This window comes from Cavia porcellus, unplaced genomic scaffold (genome assembly GCF_034190915.1).
Source record: "Cavia porcellus strain 051 isolate PalLab524CR breed Dunkin Hartley unplaced genomic scaffold, mCavPor4.1 scaffold_1, whole genome shotgun sequence".
Lineage (NCBI taxonomy): Eukaryota > Metazoa > Chordata > Mammalia > Rodentia > Caviidae > Cavia > Cavia porcellus.
This window is the reverse complement of record NW_026947484.1, coordinates 90,597,824-90,614,975: the sequence shown is the minus strand read 5'-3', so window position 1 is coordinate 90,614,975 and position 17,152 is coordinate 90,597,824. Positions and strand designations below refer to the sequence as shown.

The window sequence follows — 17,152 nt, the reverse complement described above, 5'->3', positions numbered from 1 at the left end:
ATTAGAAGGTGTATTTTTTTAAAAAAAATAGAGGAGCATTGGAAAATGATGGAAACTGTGAATCAATAAACATAGGAAAGAAATAGAATGCCTGAAATTGATTCAAAGAGATATCCAGAAAATCAAAAATTCCATCAAAAGCTGGCAAAACTGTGTAAACATATGTGAAGACAGACCATCAGACCTTAAAGACAATATTAGCTAGAGATCAGAAAAGGAAACATCTTTTAAAAATAACAAGTAACCAGGAAACAATTCAAAAGTTGCACGAAGGTGCAAAGAAAAACAATAATACATGATGACTACAAATGAAAAAGGGGTCAACACAAATAATATAAAAAGATTATTTATAGAAGTAATAGCAAATAATATACCAAGCATTTAAAAAGAAACTGACATTCAAATAAGTAAAGCATATAGAAGTCCAATTAGCCATAACCAAAATAAATCTACACCCACACCCTTATAACAATCAAGATCTCAGAAATCCAGTATAAGAACATAATAAAAGATGCTAGAAAAAAGAATCAGATCACTTATAAAGGAAAATCCATCAGAATCTGAGTAACTTTTCAACAGCAACAATCAAGTCAAGAAGTGCAGAGTACAGCTTTTCTTTCTTTTTTTTTTTTTTCTTCTTTTCTTTTTGGTGGTACCAGGGATCAAACTCATAACCTCCCCATTCCCATGGAAGGCACTTATACCACTGAGCTAAATCTCCAGCCCCTATGGAGTACAATATTTCAAGTCCTAAAACAAAACAACTTCCAATCCACATTTATGTACCTACAAAACTATCTTTCAAAATTGATGTAGAAATAGAATACTTCCATGACAAAGAACAACTGTAGAACTTCAGTATCCCCAAACCAAACCAAAAGTACTGAGAGATATTCTAGATAGAGATATAAATGATTTCAATTTAAGAACACCAACAGAAAGAAACCACCAATGATGACAAACAGTTAGAGTGAAAAAGTAAAGGATGAGCAAAAGAGATAAAAAAAGGTCACTACATATTGGTAAGCTGAAAACTTCAGGAGGAAGAGATAACAATCATAAATATATATGAACCAAATACAGGAGCACCCAACTATGTAAGACAGATACTAATAGACATGATCCCTATTACCATAAAAAGGTATAAAATTTCTTAATAACCCAATTTCAGTTAAAGAAATTGAAAATGTAATTAGAAACTTACCAACAAAAAAAAAGCCTAGCTCCTGATGGATTCACTGCTGAATTCTACAAGAAACTTAGGGAAGCCTTAATGCTAACACTCCTCAAATTCTTCAATGAAATTGAAAGGGAAGCAATTTGCCCTAACTCATTTCTAGAGCCAAGTATTACGTTGATGCCAAAACCAGAGAAAGAACCAACCATAAATGAGAATTATAGGCCAATCTCTCTAATGAAAATTGACAAACAAATACTGACAAACAGAATGCAGTAAATCATTAAGAATTATTATACACCATGACATGTGGGATTCATCCCAGGAATGCAGGGATGGCTCAACATACACAAAGCAATGAACATAATACACTTAATCAACAGAAACAAAGACAAGAACAACATTGTCTTCAATAGATGCAGAAAAAGTTTTTGATAAAGTTCAACACTCATTCAGGATAAAAAAAAAAAAACCCTACAGAAAATTGGAACAGATGATCTTTACTTCAATCTGATAAAAGCCACATACAATAAACCAATAGCCACATCTTATTAAATGGACAAAAACTGAAAGCTTTCGACCTAAAATCAAGAACAAGAAAAGAGTGTCCATTATCACCTCTCCTATTAAATATAGTTCTGGAAACATTAGCCAGAGAAATTATACAAGAGAGAGAAATAACAGGGATAGGGATAGAAAGCTAAGAAGTAGAAGTATTATTATTTGCAGATTACACAATACTCTACATAGAAGACCCCCAAAAACTCCACTGAAAGACTTCTAAATCTAATAACCAAATTCAGTAATGCAGCTAGATACAAAGTCAACACTCAATAATCAATAGCATTCCTATATACAAACAACAAACTCACTGAGAGAAATAAGGGAAACCACACCTTTCACAATAGCATCCAACTAAATTAAATACTTACAAATTAATCTGAAAAGAGAAGTAAAAGATCTATACATTGAAAATTACAGTAATCTGGGCTGGAGGTTTAGCTCAGCGGCATATAAGCGCCTGCCTTGCAAGCAGGCGGTCGTGAGTTCAATCCCCGGTACTGATAAAAATGAAAAAGAAAAAAAAAAAAAAAAAAAGAAAATTACAGTAATCTGGAAAAAGAAATCAAAGAGGATTTAAGAAATGGAAAGACATGCCTTACTCATGGATAGGAAGAACACTGTGAAAATGGCCATACTCTCAAAACTGTTATACAGATTTAATGCAATCCCAATCAAAATACCATTTTAACATAACTTACAGAGAAAACATTCCTAAAATTCATCTGGAATCAGAAGAGACGTAGAGTAGCAAAAGCAATTCTAAGCAACAAAGGTAAGGCAAGAAGTATCATAATCCCTGACTTGAAATTATACTACAAAGCTACTGTGATAAAATCAGCATGATACTGCCAAAAAAAAAAAAAAAGACCTAAGAATCAATGGAATGGATTACAAGATACAGCCACAAATACAAACACACAGCCACTTTATCTTTGACAAAAAGGTCAAACATATTCACTGGAAAAAAGAAAACCTCTTCAATAAATGATGCTGGAAAAACTGGCTTTCTAAATACCAAAGACTAAAACTAAATCCACATCCATCACTGTACACTAAAGTCAAAATGGATCGAAGATCTAAACATTAAAACAGAAACACTAAATCTGCAGGAAGACAAAGTAAGTAAAATTTTTGAAGAGATAGGAGTAGGCAGAGAGTTCATGAACAAAAATCAAATTTATGGGAAATACTTCACAGAATCAACAACTGGAATTTCATCTTGTTATTAAAAAGTTTTTTCAAGTCAAAACAATCACCAACAGAGTGAAAAGAAAACCCACAATTGGGGGAAAAAATCTTAGCCACTTGTCCCTCAGAAAAGGACTCCTACCTAGAACATATAAAGAATTTTTAAAAAATCAGGCCCCCAAAATTCAAAGAACTAATCCAAAAATTGGCATCTGAGATGAATACACACTTTTCAAATGAAGAAATAAAAATGTCAAATAAACATGTGAAAAATGTTCAACATCACTGGTTACTTGAAAAATGTAAATTAAAGTAACATTGAGACTCCATCTCACTCCAGAAAGAATGACTAACATCAAGAAATTAACCAATAACAAATGCTGGTAGGGCTGTGGGGCAAAGGAAAGTTTCTTCATTCTTGGTGCAAGAATAGACTAGAGTAACCACTGTGGAAATCAGTGTGGAGATATTTCTAAAAACTAGGATTGCAGGTTCCATTCAACTCAGATATTTCCCTTCTGGGTATTTTCCAGAAGACTTAAAAACATCATCCCAAACTGATATATGTGCACCCATGTTTACAGCTGCACAATTTGTAATAGCCAGATCTTAGAAACAACCCAAGTGCTATCAATTGAGAAATGGATAAAAATTATGTGATATTTTTATGCAATGCAATACTACTCAGCCATAAAGAATGATAAACCTGAGGTTTTCAGAGGTAAATTGATGCAATTTGAGATCATAAGTGAAATAAGTAAGACTTTCATGTTATACACTGTCTCACTAGCGTAAGACACTGAAAGAGCAAGTAAGACCCACAAGTTACAATAGACCTATTAAAAGGGAAAGAAACTGCTCAAAGTGAAATTATATTGTTTGATCAATCTTTCATGCCTGTCTGTATCTGGTAACCTGAGCAACTACTTTGAAGATAATCGTAAGTAATATAACAACTATTGTTAAATATCTGTCATCTTGCTTTGAAATCCTATACCGCTACTGTCTGTTGTTGTCATTTTGCTTTTATTGTTGTTATTTGATGGTTCTTTTGCTTCTTGATTGTTTTTTAAATAAAAAAAAAAAAGACAAAAGAATTCTAGAGACAAGGGACATTGTTACCCCCAGCAAAAGAAACAGGAGGAGCTTCATGTTCACATCAGTTCCTCTTCCCTTCCCCTACTAAATCCGGACAGCACAAAAATAGCCCAGGCCACATGTAGATTTGTGTTACAGCTGAGGAACCCAGGCCTTAGGAAACTCAAATCTTCCACAATGGGAACTCAAATCTTTCACAATGGGATGCAAACAAACCTACATAATGTTTGCCTGGAGAAACACTATCTTGGGGTTGGGAGTTTAGCTCAGCGGCATAAGCGCCTGCCTTGAAAGCAGGCAGTGAGTTCGATCCCTGGTACAGAATAAAAAAGAAAAAAAAAAAACAAAAAAAAAGAAACACTATCTTTACTATACTGCACAGTAAACAAACATTTGTGCTCTGGAAAGACACTTATCTTACTCTTCTAAAACTGATCACTAAATAAATGTCCTTGAAAAGACAGCATATGCAATAAAAGCTGTCAAGTCTCTGCCCATAAGAAATGTTTAAATACTAAAGACCCACAGGGATTTTTTTCCGAAGAATTAAAATTATTCTTTGGCAGATACATTCAAGGTTCTTGCTGATCTCTCCTCTCATTGTTCATACCTGGTAAAATGCCTCCCTGATTAAATAAAAACCTCCTATCTCCTGATACCCAACCATTCCACCAAAACAATTCCATCAACGTTACTGGTTATCTCAATCTGACAAATCTGTAGTGACTTCTCGGACCTCATGATACACCTCAGCAGTCACATTCCACATGGCTAATTACACTCCTATATGTGAAACTTTTTTTTAACTTGGGTTATAAGTTACCACCAGTTTGATGTATACGTATCAGTATGTCTTGCTGTATCCTCTCATTGTCTTGACCTTTGAGTGTTGGAGCTTTCATAAAAACTCATTCTTTAGATTTCTTCTGGCTATGTTCATTTCCATCCCAGTCTAATGAATCAAAATTTCAGAAATGAAATGCTGACTTCACTTTTTTTAAAAATGCCACAGCTGATTCTAGTGTGCAAACAGGTTTAAAAATCACAAATGTGTAAAATGTCCTCCCATGCTTTCAATATATCTGTACTAAGGACACTCATAATTTTACTTGTCTTGAGTTCTTTTATTCTAATGCCTACTTGACACTTACATGTCTAATATATTTCTCTGACCTAAGATGCCAAACATAAACTTTCAATGTTGTTTTCCTACTTGTTCTTTCTCTAATCTTCCAATTTCAGTAACTCATGACTCAGATATCCAGTTCCTAAGACAAAACCCTTGAAATCATTCTTAACTACCATCTTTTTTCACACCTCACATTCAATTCAGTAGCAAACCTTTCAACCAACAGAGTATTTCCAGACTTTTACCACTAACCATGTCCAATGCTGTTATGCTATATCGCTCTACCCTTATTCTTACCCAAAACAATACAATAACCTCATAACACCTACAACATTACTTCCTCACAGAAGCCAGAGGTATCTTTGAAAAAGTTAAAACAGATCTTATCACTCTTTACATTCAAAATCTTCCAATAGCATCTTATCTTATGCAAAATAAAATCTTTTCTTACCATGCTTTACAAGGACTTACAAATGTGTATGCAGGTGTTTATCCCACCTTTGCTACCTCCCTGGACATCATCTCCCCACCTTTCTCCACCTACTGACTCTGCATCAGTCACTAAAGTCTCCTTACTATTCTTGAAAACATTAAACCCACTGCTTTGCAAGAGTCTTTGCACCTCATCTCCCTCTCTATAGAATCTCCTCTCTCCTTCAGATACTTACATGGCTCACTTGTTCAAGCAAAACTAAACTTAAAACTCAGCCATTTCAAACTTATTTATTTATTCAAGAGCAATAAAAACATACATCCAGCAAAAAGACTTGTACATGAATGTTCTGATCAGCCTTGTCTATAATATTCAAATACAAATTCCTAATGCCTATTGGTATTATCAACATTGGTATCACCATTAGAACTACTACTCAGCAACAAAAAGGAACAAACTACAGTTACTGACAATGAATATTGCAAACATTATGCTAAGCAAAGAATCCAGACATTAAAGAATATATATTGTATGTGTAGTAAGAAATATAACTTCCCCTAAAGAGACATCTGAACTCTACCAGCTCCAAGAAGTAATCTCTAAAACTTTGGAATTTGTCCAGTTATTGGATTGTCTTTAATGTTAATTCTTAAGACTACACCAACTAATACAAGTTATTATTATTTTTTTTTGCTTTTTTTTTTTGTCTTTTTCCTTTTTATTGGTACCAGGGATCAAACTCATGACTCCCTGCTTGCAAGGCAGGCGCTTATGCTGCTGAGCTAAATCTCCAGCCCCTAAGTTATTATTTATAATCATTGATTATAGATAGAGTATAATAGGTGATTTATTTTGAGTTTTATGGATTTGTGTTCAGATGCCCCCCCACACCAAGCCTGATGCAATCATGGAGATAGTTGAATCTAGTATTTGTGATTGGATTAGCCATGTGAGTGTTATACCCTCCCAGGGACAGGGAGCCAGCATATAATGTAAGGGAGAGAAAGAGGTGTGTTTTCTCTCTTTTCCCTTTCACTGTTGTTGTTTGCGGCTGCCATGAAAGTTGCCCCCAGCCACACTATCCTGCCTTGGAGCCAGCTGAGTATTGACTGAAATCTCCAAAAACTGTAAGCTAAATAAACCTCCCCTTCCCTAATTTTTGGCATCAGATATTTTGTCTCAACAACGAGAAAAAAACTTCTAACAAAGACATTGAGCATCTGATATTTTTGGTAACAAGATGATTCAGAATGTGCTGCTGCCAGCAAGACCCCACTCAGGAGCCAAGAAATCCAAAGAGACATGCAGGCCACCCCAGCACTAGACCAAGAAGGTCCCAGTAAGTGCATACCTCAGCCACATCCAACATTGCCACTTGCCAGAGCTCTGTGCCAGTGCCAGGAAGACTTGGGAAGCATATGCCCCAACTTTAGCTATGATAATACTCTCTGGCCCCAAGCCAGTGCCAGAAGAAGCTGGGATCCATGCACTCTGCCTCCGGGCTCTGGGTTCTCCACAGCACAGGGCAACAGAATTGACAACAAACAGACCAAACTAATCTAAGAAGAGACCACCACCCCCTTCCCAAGAGTTTCACTTCTGAATTCATATCCTTCCACAAAGATCTGGTAAGAGAAAACTTTGGGGGATAGGCTTGGAGGCGGTTAGAGCAAAACAGGGAACTCCCTGGATAAACTGGAGGACCCAGGCTCAAACTAGAAGATCAAAAGACCTGTTGTGAGAGGCTACTAGGTTCAGTAGGAATAATCATCAGAAGGGGCAGTCCGGAAGAAAACAGTATACAGTCTAGAAATATATTTGAATTCTGGCACTACTGCCAACATTCAGTAGAAATCAGTATGCTGAATCATTATAGGTTAGTATAAAGGTGGCCTAATTATCTTCACTAAAATCAGAGTCTTCTTTGTTTTGCTAAAGAACTGTTATGAGTGGTTCCTAGGGCTTGTCAATATCCAGTTGACAATCATGCCATCATTGTTACTTAATTTACTACCACAGAAAAAGTAACATAGCAGTGGCTAGCAATTGGTTTCCTCTCTACACCAATACTCAGACTGCTAGGAATTACGGGTCATTAACAATACTCTCTTCCAAAGAATGGGGTACTGGGAAAAAGAATTTACAAACTCCAGCAAAAAAAAGCAAACAAACAAAACCTCAGAAACAGGAAAAGACAAAGTCCTTTAAAGTCAAACAAAATGCCTCTAAAAACTCCCAACTCCCCTAAAATCAGTCCAGAGGGCACTGGGAAGAAGAAAATCATAAGCTACACAGCATATACATATGGAGGGTTACCAATGGAAGTAAAATAGTTCTATAAGTGGTTTGGTGAATTTAAAGAAGATATAACTAATCATGTATTGACCATAGTGAAATAAATGATTGATAAATCTAGAAAAGATGCTAACAACCTACTAGTAGAGGCAAAAAAAAAAAGGGATATAAAGCATGAATGCACTGCATAGAATAGAGCAGAAATTCCTAAGAAAGTTCCAAACAGAAATACAGAAGATTATGATGGAAAATATGACTAGCACAACAGACCAATGCTAGAAGACAGTTGTGGTGATCAATTTAAAACAGCAAGAGAACATGAAAAATGGATCCAGCAGTTCCTGGATGAATCAAAGAGGATCAAGGTAATTGCAATTAATAAAGAGAAAGAGAAAGAGAAACAGACAGACAGACAATACAAAGGGCATGTATTACCTGTTTATTCAAGAAATAGTAGAAAATTTTCTAGACATAGAAAAAGAATTTAACAAATAGATAACTGAAGCCTATGGAACTTTGAATAGCCTTGAACAGAAAAAAATCTCCACACCATATAATAATTAAAATGTTCAAAGTATTAGAACACTCAAAGAATGTTAGACAAAAGTAATAAACCCCATATTTTTAAAAAAAACTGTTAGAATTACAAAGATTTCTCAATATAAACCTTAACCGCAAGGAGAGCACAAAATGAAGTGTTTCAATTCCTTAAAGAAAACAACTTCCAACCCAGATGGCTATATCCTGCAAAACTATCTTTTCAAATGGATAGAGAAGTAAGATACTTTCAAAATAAGGAAAATCTAAAGAAATTCATGACTACCAAACCAACACTCCAGAAACTTCTGAAAGATATGCTAGAAGGGGACAATGAAGTTAACAATGTCGAAAAGTAAAAAAATTGAATACATCAGGTAGGACTAGAAATTGTGAAGAAAGGAAAACAGCAACAGGAAATTAATCTAAGCAGGAATAAGTCAACATCAATTTAAATGAACTTATCTTACCAATCAAAAGATAAAGATTAGAAAATAGATCAAGAAACAAAATCCAAGGTATGGCATATACAAGAAGCACATTTAACATAATAATCAGTTAATACACTAAAAATCAAAAGATGCAAAACAATATTCCATGCAACAGAAATCCAAAAACAAGCAACCATAACTACCATTCATCTCAATACTGATTAAAAGAATCAAACAAAGACATTACCTATTGACTAATAGAACTATTCAACAGGAAGAGATACCAATTACAAACATATATGTACCAAGCCCGAAAAGCCCGTCCCCTCCATCACTACATGAGACTTTGGGGGGACATCCAAACACAAACCATGACAAGCATTAAAATTAAAATTACACTGAGGTATCATCTTACCTGAGAAATAACAACTCTCAAGACCTAAAATAACCAATGTTGGGAAGGATATGGGAAAAAAGGAACTCTACTAAACTACTGGTAGGAATGTAAACTAGTATGACCACTATGGAAATCAGTGTGGCAATTCCTCAAAAAATTAAAAAGAAAAAACCTATTTAATTCAATTATCCTTCATTCGAGTATCTTCCCAAAACAATTAAAATCATCATATTACAGGGATGCATGTATACCCACATTTACAGCACAATTTATAGTAGCTAGATCTTGGAAACAGAATGTATGTTTATTAATAGATGAACGGAGGTGGAAAATGTGATACTGATACACAATGGTTGTACTATGCTGCCATAAAGAAACATATAATTGAGGTATTCATAGGTAAATGGATGAACTTGAGAACATAATGCTAAATGAAGTCAGACACACAAGATCAAATACCACATGTGCGCACATGTACACACACACACAAACACAAAGAGCAAAATAGAAGAAAGATACATAGGAAGTAGGGAGAAGTTAAAATACCTCCCCAAATTACATATTAGATTGTTATTAAAATATTTCAATAAATATGCTAATTAGTTCAATTCATACTAAAAGTTTATCTTAGTTTGTTGACAAGAAAGTTTGTGTTATTATTCATTTCTTTTTTGTAATTATCTTTTTTGGCTTGCACTAACTTCTTTGGATATAATGACACACAGTGTAAAAACTTGTTAATACTCCTATTAGTTATAAAAATATGTTTCATATTTTCATAAGATAAAAAGAAAAATTTTTAAAGTTGACTCAAAATACGAGCTAGCCATATTAAGAAAGCCAACTGTGACTACAGAATTGAGAACTCTGACTCAGATCATATCAGTTCAACATCCAGGGAGGAGAAAAAGTAAAGATTGAGTTTAACAATGTGCTCTGTGATTTAATCAATCATACCTACATAATGAAGTGTTTTAAAACTCTGGCTCCTAAAGCTGTAATGAACTTGTAGTTGGTAATACTTCATATGCATTATCATACATCAAGATAACTTGTCTTCAGAAAAATTAAAACTTGGAGCCCTCCTACTTTACCCGATGCATCTCTTCCTTCAGATGGTTCTAATTTCTTTCTTTTTGCTATAGTAAAACTGTACTGCTAAACATAGCACTCTCCAAAGTGTTGAAATCTGTGTCAGTCCCTAATTTATAATGAGCTAATTTAAGTGAGGTGGTCTTGGGGACCCGATATCTTGTGGAATCTGATGTGAGTGCAATCCTGTGAACCTGCTTCTGTGCGGTTTAGCTAAACTCTTTTGCACTGTATGACACCATTTTTAAGAAATTTATTAAGTTTTTGAACAGACTGAACTGACAGAAGAAAGATCAGAGATGACTGTGGGCTAGGTGTGGGTGAAGAAGCAGGGGCATGATTTGCAAAACAGATTAAGCAAAAACCCTACATATTTTCTTCATATGTTCTAGTGTATTCATTTTTAACTCAATTTTTATAATTAAATAAGTATATTTTTATCATAAATTAATTATATCCTTAATTTCATTTTAAGACAACAAAAACCTTATGTCTGATATTACTGAGTATGTTGTTCATTCTATCACACAATATCCCTTTTTCATTAAGAACTGCAGAAAAATTTCTGTCTAATTTTAGCCCAGGATCATCTGTACTTCTCTGAGTTCCTCCTACGGTGTCTTTTTAAAGTTGTCAGTGGCCAATGACTCCTTAGATCTAAATTTAAACACAAATTTGTAGGGCTTTTTCAGTGACATTCCTGCCTTGAATTTGCTCTCAACTTCTTTACTTAAGTTTCAATTCACACTATATGGCCATATTTTGCAAATTACTATAAACTGCTCTATTTTTGTTGGAAAACTGGATAAAGTTTTTTACTAAAGACATACATAATAGTTTAGCTTAGATTTGAAAGTAATTTATGTTCTTTTATAAAAATCTAGAAAAATATTTATGTTGCTATGTTCTACAGTACCTGAATATTCAACTTACCCTTTTAAAAAAAGTTTCAGGTTCTTAATAGTTACCCAGAAACTAAAATTACAATACAATAAATTACAAAATGTGTTAGTGTAACATCCATACATCCTAAAATCATTTTGGCTTTACACATTTAGGTCTGCATTAACAAATGCATTCTGTGACAGTTGTGGGAGGGTGGTAGAGGGCACTGAATTCTGGGCATTTGCACTGAGATAGATCCCTAATGCTTGTCCTTAGTAAGAAAGGGCCTCATTAAATCACTAAATTGCCCAGACCAGGTTAAGACTTTTAATCCTCCTGTTTAAACTTCCAACAGTGCTGAGATTACAAACCACCATTCCTGGCAAACCTCTGACACTGAAACTTTAAATAGTCAGGAACACTCTGAAGAATGAGTTATCCACTCAAAAATTGTTCTTAAAAACTGTGATAAGTAAAAATTTTAATTGAAAAGCAAAGTATCTGTTCATTGTAAAATTCTTTCAACTTACTATATGCTTGAAATTCTACACAATAAAATTTTTGAACAAATATGGAAAAAATTCAAGTCATAAAGGAAAAAATCCTAAAATTTTCAAATATTTAAATATGGATTCCCAAAACAGACATGAGTACCTGAAGCACAAGAAATACATGGTCATATTGTACTTATTTCAGTTTTAGATATGAAGAAAGTAAATAAAATCCATTAAATCAATTTTACCAAACTTTACTGTGCAAAAAAATCACCTGAAGATCTTGTTAAAATGCAGATTTTGATTATATAAGCCTAAAGCAGGGTCTGAGACTTGATGTACATGCTGCTGGACCATGAATTAAAACTATAAGCAGCAAGAGTGCTTTTTCTTCCTTTTTTTTTTTAATTTTTTTTATTGAAGACCAGGTCTCTCTGTGTAGTTCAGGCTTTTCTTAAGTTTACTATGTAGTCCAGGCTAACCTCCATCCTCCTGCCTTGGCCTCCTGAGTGCTGGAATTGTAGGCAGGTGCTATCATATCCATCTATAATGTTCTTTTTATTACTTTTCTAAAATTCAAAAAAAGTCTTAAATCTTTTAAATATACACCAGTAACTATTTATGACTACAAATATCTTACTGTTTTGAACTTCCTAAATATGAAACCCTCATTTTAAAGTAAAAACTGAAAGAGTATCTATGCCTTCTAGAAAGTTAGCTCAAAGAATGTCATTAAGCAAAAAAAGCTCTTAAAAGTACTAATAAAGGTATACACTATTTGGTTCTTTTTTTTTCTAAGTAAGATTTAATTATACCTGAAATATATAACAAAACATATTAACATTCTATTTCAATCACATGTTTTTTTAAAGATATTTTAAAGCAAACAGACACATTTACTTCTATCTTTAAAATTTTAGTTTGGGTCAGTTATATCAGAAAGTTCAGCTATCAAAGCGTTCTTTATTCCCACAGTGATTGATATCTCAGCTCTTCAGTGGAAGTAACATTCTCCTCTGTTTGAGGTAAATGATCTCTTGCAGACACACCATTTGGATACCTAGAAGAGGCAATTTATCTCAAGTGGGCAAACACTATAATAAAAACAAGAAGGTTGCCACCTGTCCAGTATTTACGAAGGCAACATGGAAACTGGGGTCTTTGCCCACTGCCCATAAATGGATCTTCAAAGTTTAAGGATGTAACAGGAGCACTTTATCACTTTTTGTGCTGAGAATTCAAGCTGCCATTATGAAGCTTCTACTTTCATGAAAAAGTAAGATGTAATGTTAGTTTCACTGAGGTATCAGTATACAAAAAAAGATAAAGTAATTAACGTTTACAGAATATTTACATATAGGAAAGGACTTGACTTAGCAAGTTACGTCTATTCCTAAAAATCCTTTTAGCTACACAATTTTATTAGCTAAATTCTACAGGCTGTTGGGAATACTGAGGCTGAAAAGGATTAAGTAATTTGCCAGTGTCACAAAAATAGCAAAAAGCAATGGAATCCAGATGCAAATCAAAAGCCAAACTTTTAATCAGTACTGCATATTCAGTATGTTTTCTCTCCTACATAACACTATGTGTAATTCAGCATTTACCCTAAATAAATAAACACCTATTTTTTAAAAAGTCACTGACTGATTTTTTTTTAATTCTTAAGGAAATGATAATATGAGAGGCAATACAACTATTATTAATATATGAAAAACTACTATTTGGTATTAATATACATGCACCATAGTTTTCCTGAGGCTAAAGGCAAAAGAGTCACAGTGATTCTATAAATATGTAGTCCTGACATTTAAAGTTGTTTCAATTTTTAACAAGACAACAAAGGAAGGAAGGAGGAAAAGTGAGAAGGTGACAAGGGAAAGGAAGAGGAAGCAGAGCATGAGAGTTAACCATTCTTCAGCAATTCAAACAATAGAAAAAAATTGTTTTGCTAGGTTATCTTTTGTGAATTTTTCCAAGTTTCTAACTCTTTCATAATGGAGAAAGGGAGGTAGTTACAGTGTTAACAGGTAATACTTTTCAAAAACATGTATCCTTTATATGCAGACATTGTTAATGAGTTGATTCAATACTCCCACAAACTTGTCCAGTTTCTTTTGCAAGTATCCAACTAGCGAGGGATAACCGCTTCAGGTCAAGGAAATAATACAAAAAACCTGCTAGTTGAGCTTTGGGGGATGTTTTTACCTTCCTGATATAAAAGGATATATTAAGCAGCCACATGCCTTCACATTTTCAAAAGCTTTCTAGAGACATAAATTAACACCATACAACTCACCCATCTGAAGTGTACAAATCAATAGTTTTTAGTATATTAAGAGAATTGTGCAGTCATACCAATTTTATATTTTTGTCACCCCAAAACACTTCCATATCCTTGAACAGTCACTTAACATACTCCCACAGCCCCCATTCTGAGACAACCACTAATTTATTTGTCAATAAATTCCCTCATCTGGACATTTCAAACAGAATCATACAATATGTGACTTTATTGTGACTGGCTATTTTCATGTGACGTCATGTTTTCAAGGCTCACCCAAGTAATAGCATATAACAATACTTTATTCCTTTTTATGGACTAACAAAATTTCATCAGTTGAATAGCTATCCACTCATCAGTGGGAAGATCTTTTGGTTTGTTTTCACTTTTTTTTTACAATCATTTATATTAATGCTATGACATTTGTGCTCAAATTTTTGCATGGGAATATATCTTCATTTCTCTGAGATATATACCTGGGAATGTAACTAAGTAAAAATCAGTACTCAGGAGACTAAGGCAGGAAGACAGTAAATTTAAGACTACCCTGGATTATACACCAAGTTCAAGGGTATCCTAGACTTAATAGTGAAACCTTGTCTTCAAAAATCCAAAACAGAACAAGAATGGGGCTGGATTTTTCACTCTACTGTCCAGCTTTCTCATGATGAAAGCAACCACTACAACTACAGTGCTTGCACCAAGAAAATTTCAACATAACCCAACTTTCTACATAGTAATATAGTTCTATACCTTTACCATTTTGAGGAACTGCCAGACTCTACTCCAAAGCAGCTGCATCACTACCATTCCAAATAACCGTGTACAAATGGATTCACCTTTAGCCCTTCCCTCTCTGCCAAAAAATGCCTTCAAGCAGTCGCTTATAGTAACTAGGAGGCACAAATTCAAGGATGCTAAGGATGGCAAAGCAGAAAGACATAATGAATTTCTACAGACCTCCAGGATTCCTGTTATTTAGGAGGGAAACATGATTTAATCAAGCTACTTAAAGTGAGGACTTCCATTAATCATAAAAAGGGTAGAGCTGTGATATAGTATCACTGTACTCAGAGAAAAAAATGTCTCCTTGATCAGTAAGTTACAGCAAAACCATCTTTAAATATTTTAGAACTCTACATAATATATAAATTGCCTTCAGAAAGGTAATTTTGTTAAGACAAATCAACATATTTTCACTTTATCTACTCATATTTTTATGAAATTTCTTTATTACTCAGTTAATGCATTGAATAACAATGGCCAGTAATTTAAGCAAAATAACAAAACTACTAAAGAGACTACTCTAAGCACTTTATAAATTAACTTGGTCTTCTGAACTCTTATTTTACAGATAAGAAAATCAAGGCACAAAAGTTTAACTTGTCCAAGGTCACAATCAATATTCAAAGTTAGGTAGAATTTCTTCTTACCCCTAAAATATTACCACCTGTAGAGATGAAATCTATAAAGATGTGTATTCATTAACGCCATATATTATTTTCACAGTGAGGATTTTAGTAAGGCAATGACAATTATTTCAGTATTCCATACATGCCAGGTAACATAAAGATGTTCAAGTGTTATTTCATTAAATTTTAAAAACAGCCATCAGATGAAGATATTGCCTTCACTTATAAATTTCAGATTTATGAATCTGAAACCTAATAAAGTTAAATAACTTGACAATTTAATAAAGCTAGTAACTAATGCTCTTTTGGCTATTAATAATGCTTACATATTTAGATTAGTAGTGAACTTAAATTATAAATGCAATATAACTGTATAGCTGGTTACAGTTTTACTTATATTTATTATTCCCATTATCTGTTGATAACCATTCGTTTACCTTTAAGAGCTCAAAATATGTTCCCATTCCGCCTGCCAAAACATCTGAAATTTCTACTACTAGAATACACTAGTAATAAAAATACATTATCTGGAAGGCAAAACATATAAATCTTTTATCATGTTGGAAAAAATTATTCTGTAATCTACATGGGTAAATTATTTCTGCAGGAGGTGTATACTGATCATTTTGTACCAATCCAGTAATATTCAATTAGTTCCCTATCCAGATCATAACTTTTCTGATGTATCTCAGACTCTGATACAACAATATTCACTCCCTCACTTACTGTCCCCTAATGTATGTTTCTTAGCCAATAGACAAAGACTTCCTTTCAAATAAATTTCCCTGAACTTATTTACTCAATAAACAAAGACTTCCTTTCAAATAAGTTTCCCTGAACTTATTTACTCAAGGTATTAGGGGCAGAGCTTGGTCTACCACCAAAGAGACCAAAGGTAGCCCTGTTCCTGACAGTAGGCAAGGACTCAAAGTAAAACCCGTGGGTAGATCTACTTGATAGGTCTTACCTATGCATATTGATCTTAAAAACCACAGTATCAAGATATTAACTTTAAAGAGCTTCCAAGAAGCCATCTGTTGGGATGTGAATGCTGGGGAGTGGGAAGAGTACTGCTTTATTTTACAAAACCTCTATAATGTGATTTAAAACATACAATTTTCCTTCAATGTAGATATAATCTTCAAAAATACTCTTCATTAATCATTATATGAAGCCAGGCCTGCTAGGCATGCATTTCCATTCTGATCTCTTTAATGTCTCCTCTTCCAGTTCTATGCTTATTCTCATTTCTGTATCTGTGACTAAACCAAGATTCCTTCATCTGAACTCCATCTCAATCATTCTAGGCCCAGCTAAGTCACTAGTTCCTAACTGAACTCTATACTCATAACACACATTGAGCTGCACCATGTATAGAGCACACACTTCCACATCCCAGCCTTGACTGCATTATGCCTAAAGTTGTGCATCAGTTACCGTTCTTGCTGTATAATCACTGTGTTTATTTTCTGCATGGCCAATGAATTCGTGTGTTTTTCTTTCATCTCCTAACATAGGGAGATTTTATGTGTGTGTGTGTGTGTGTGTGTGTGTACATATATATCATAGTGATAAAGAGATATATTAAATAAATTAGTAAGATTACAGCTTATGCAATCTACTTTTAAGTCTCTGTATATATAAAGAACATGGATAACACAAATTATTGGCCTATTAAACTTGATTTTAAAACTATTATACTCTTTCAAGAATGCTACAGTTTTGCTTTGAATCTG

The 17,152-nt window shown here is 33.9% G+C and overlaps 1 protein-coding gene across 11 annotated transcripts in view; it reads right to left on the bottom strand.

Annotated features, from left to right (window-relative positions):
• Window positions 1-17,152, bottom strand: part of Ccdc171 (coiled-coil domain containing 171) — a 454,917-nt gene that overhangs the window by 243,402 nt on the left and 194,363 nt on the right. The window lies entirely within an intron of this gene.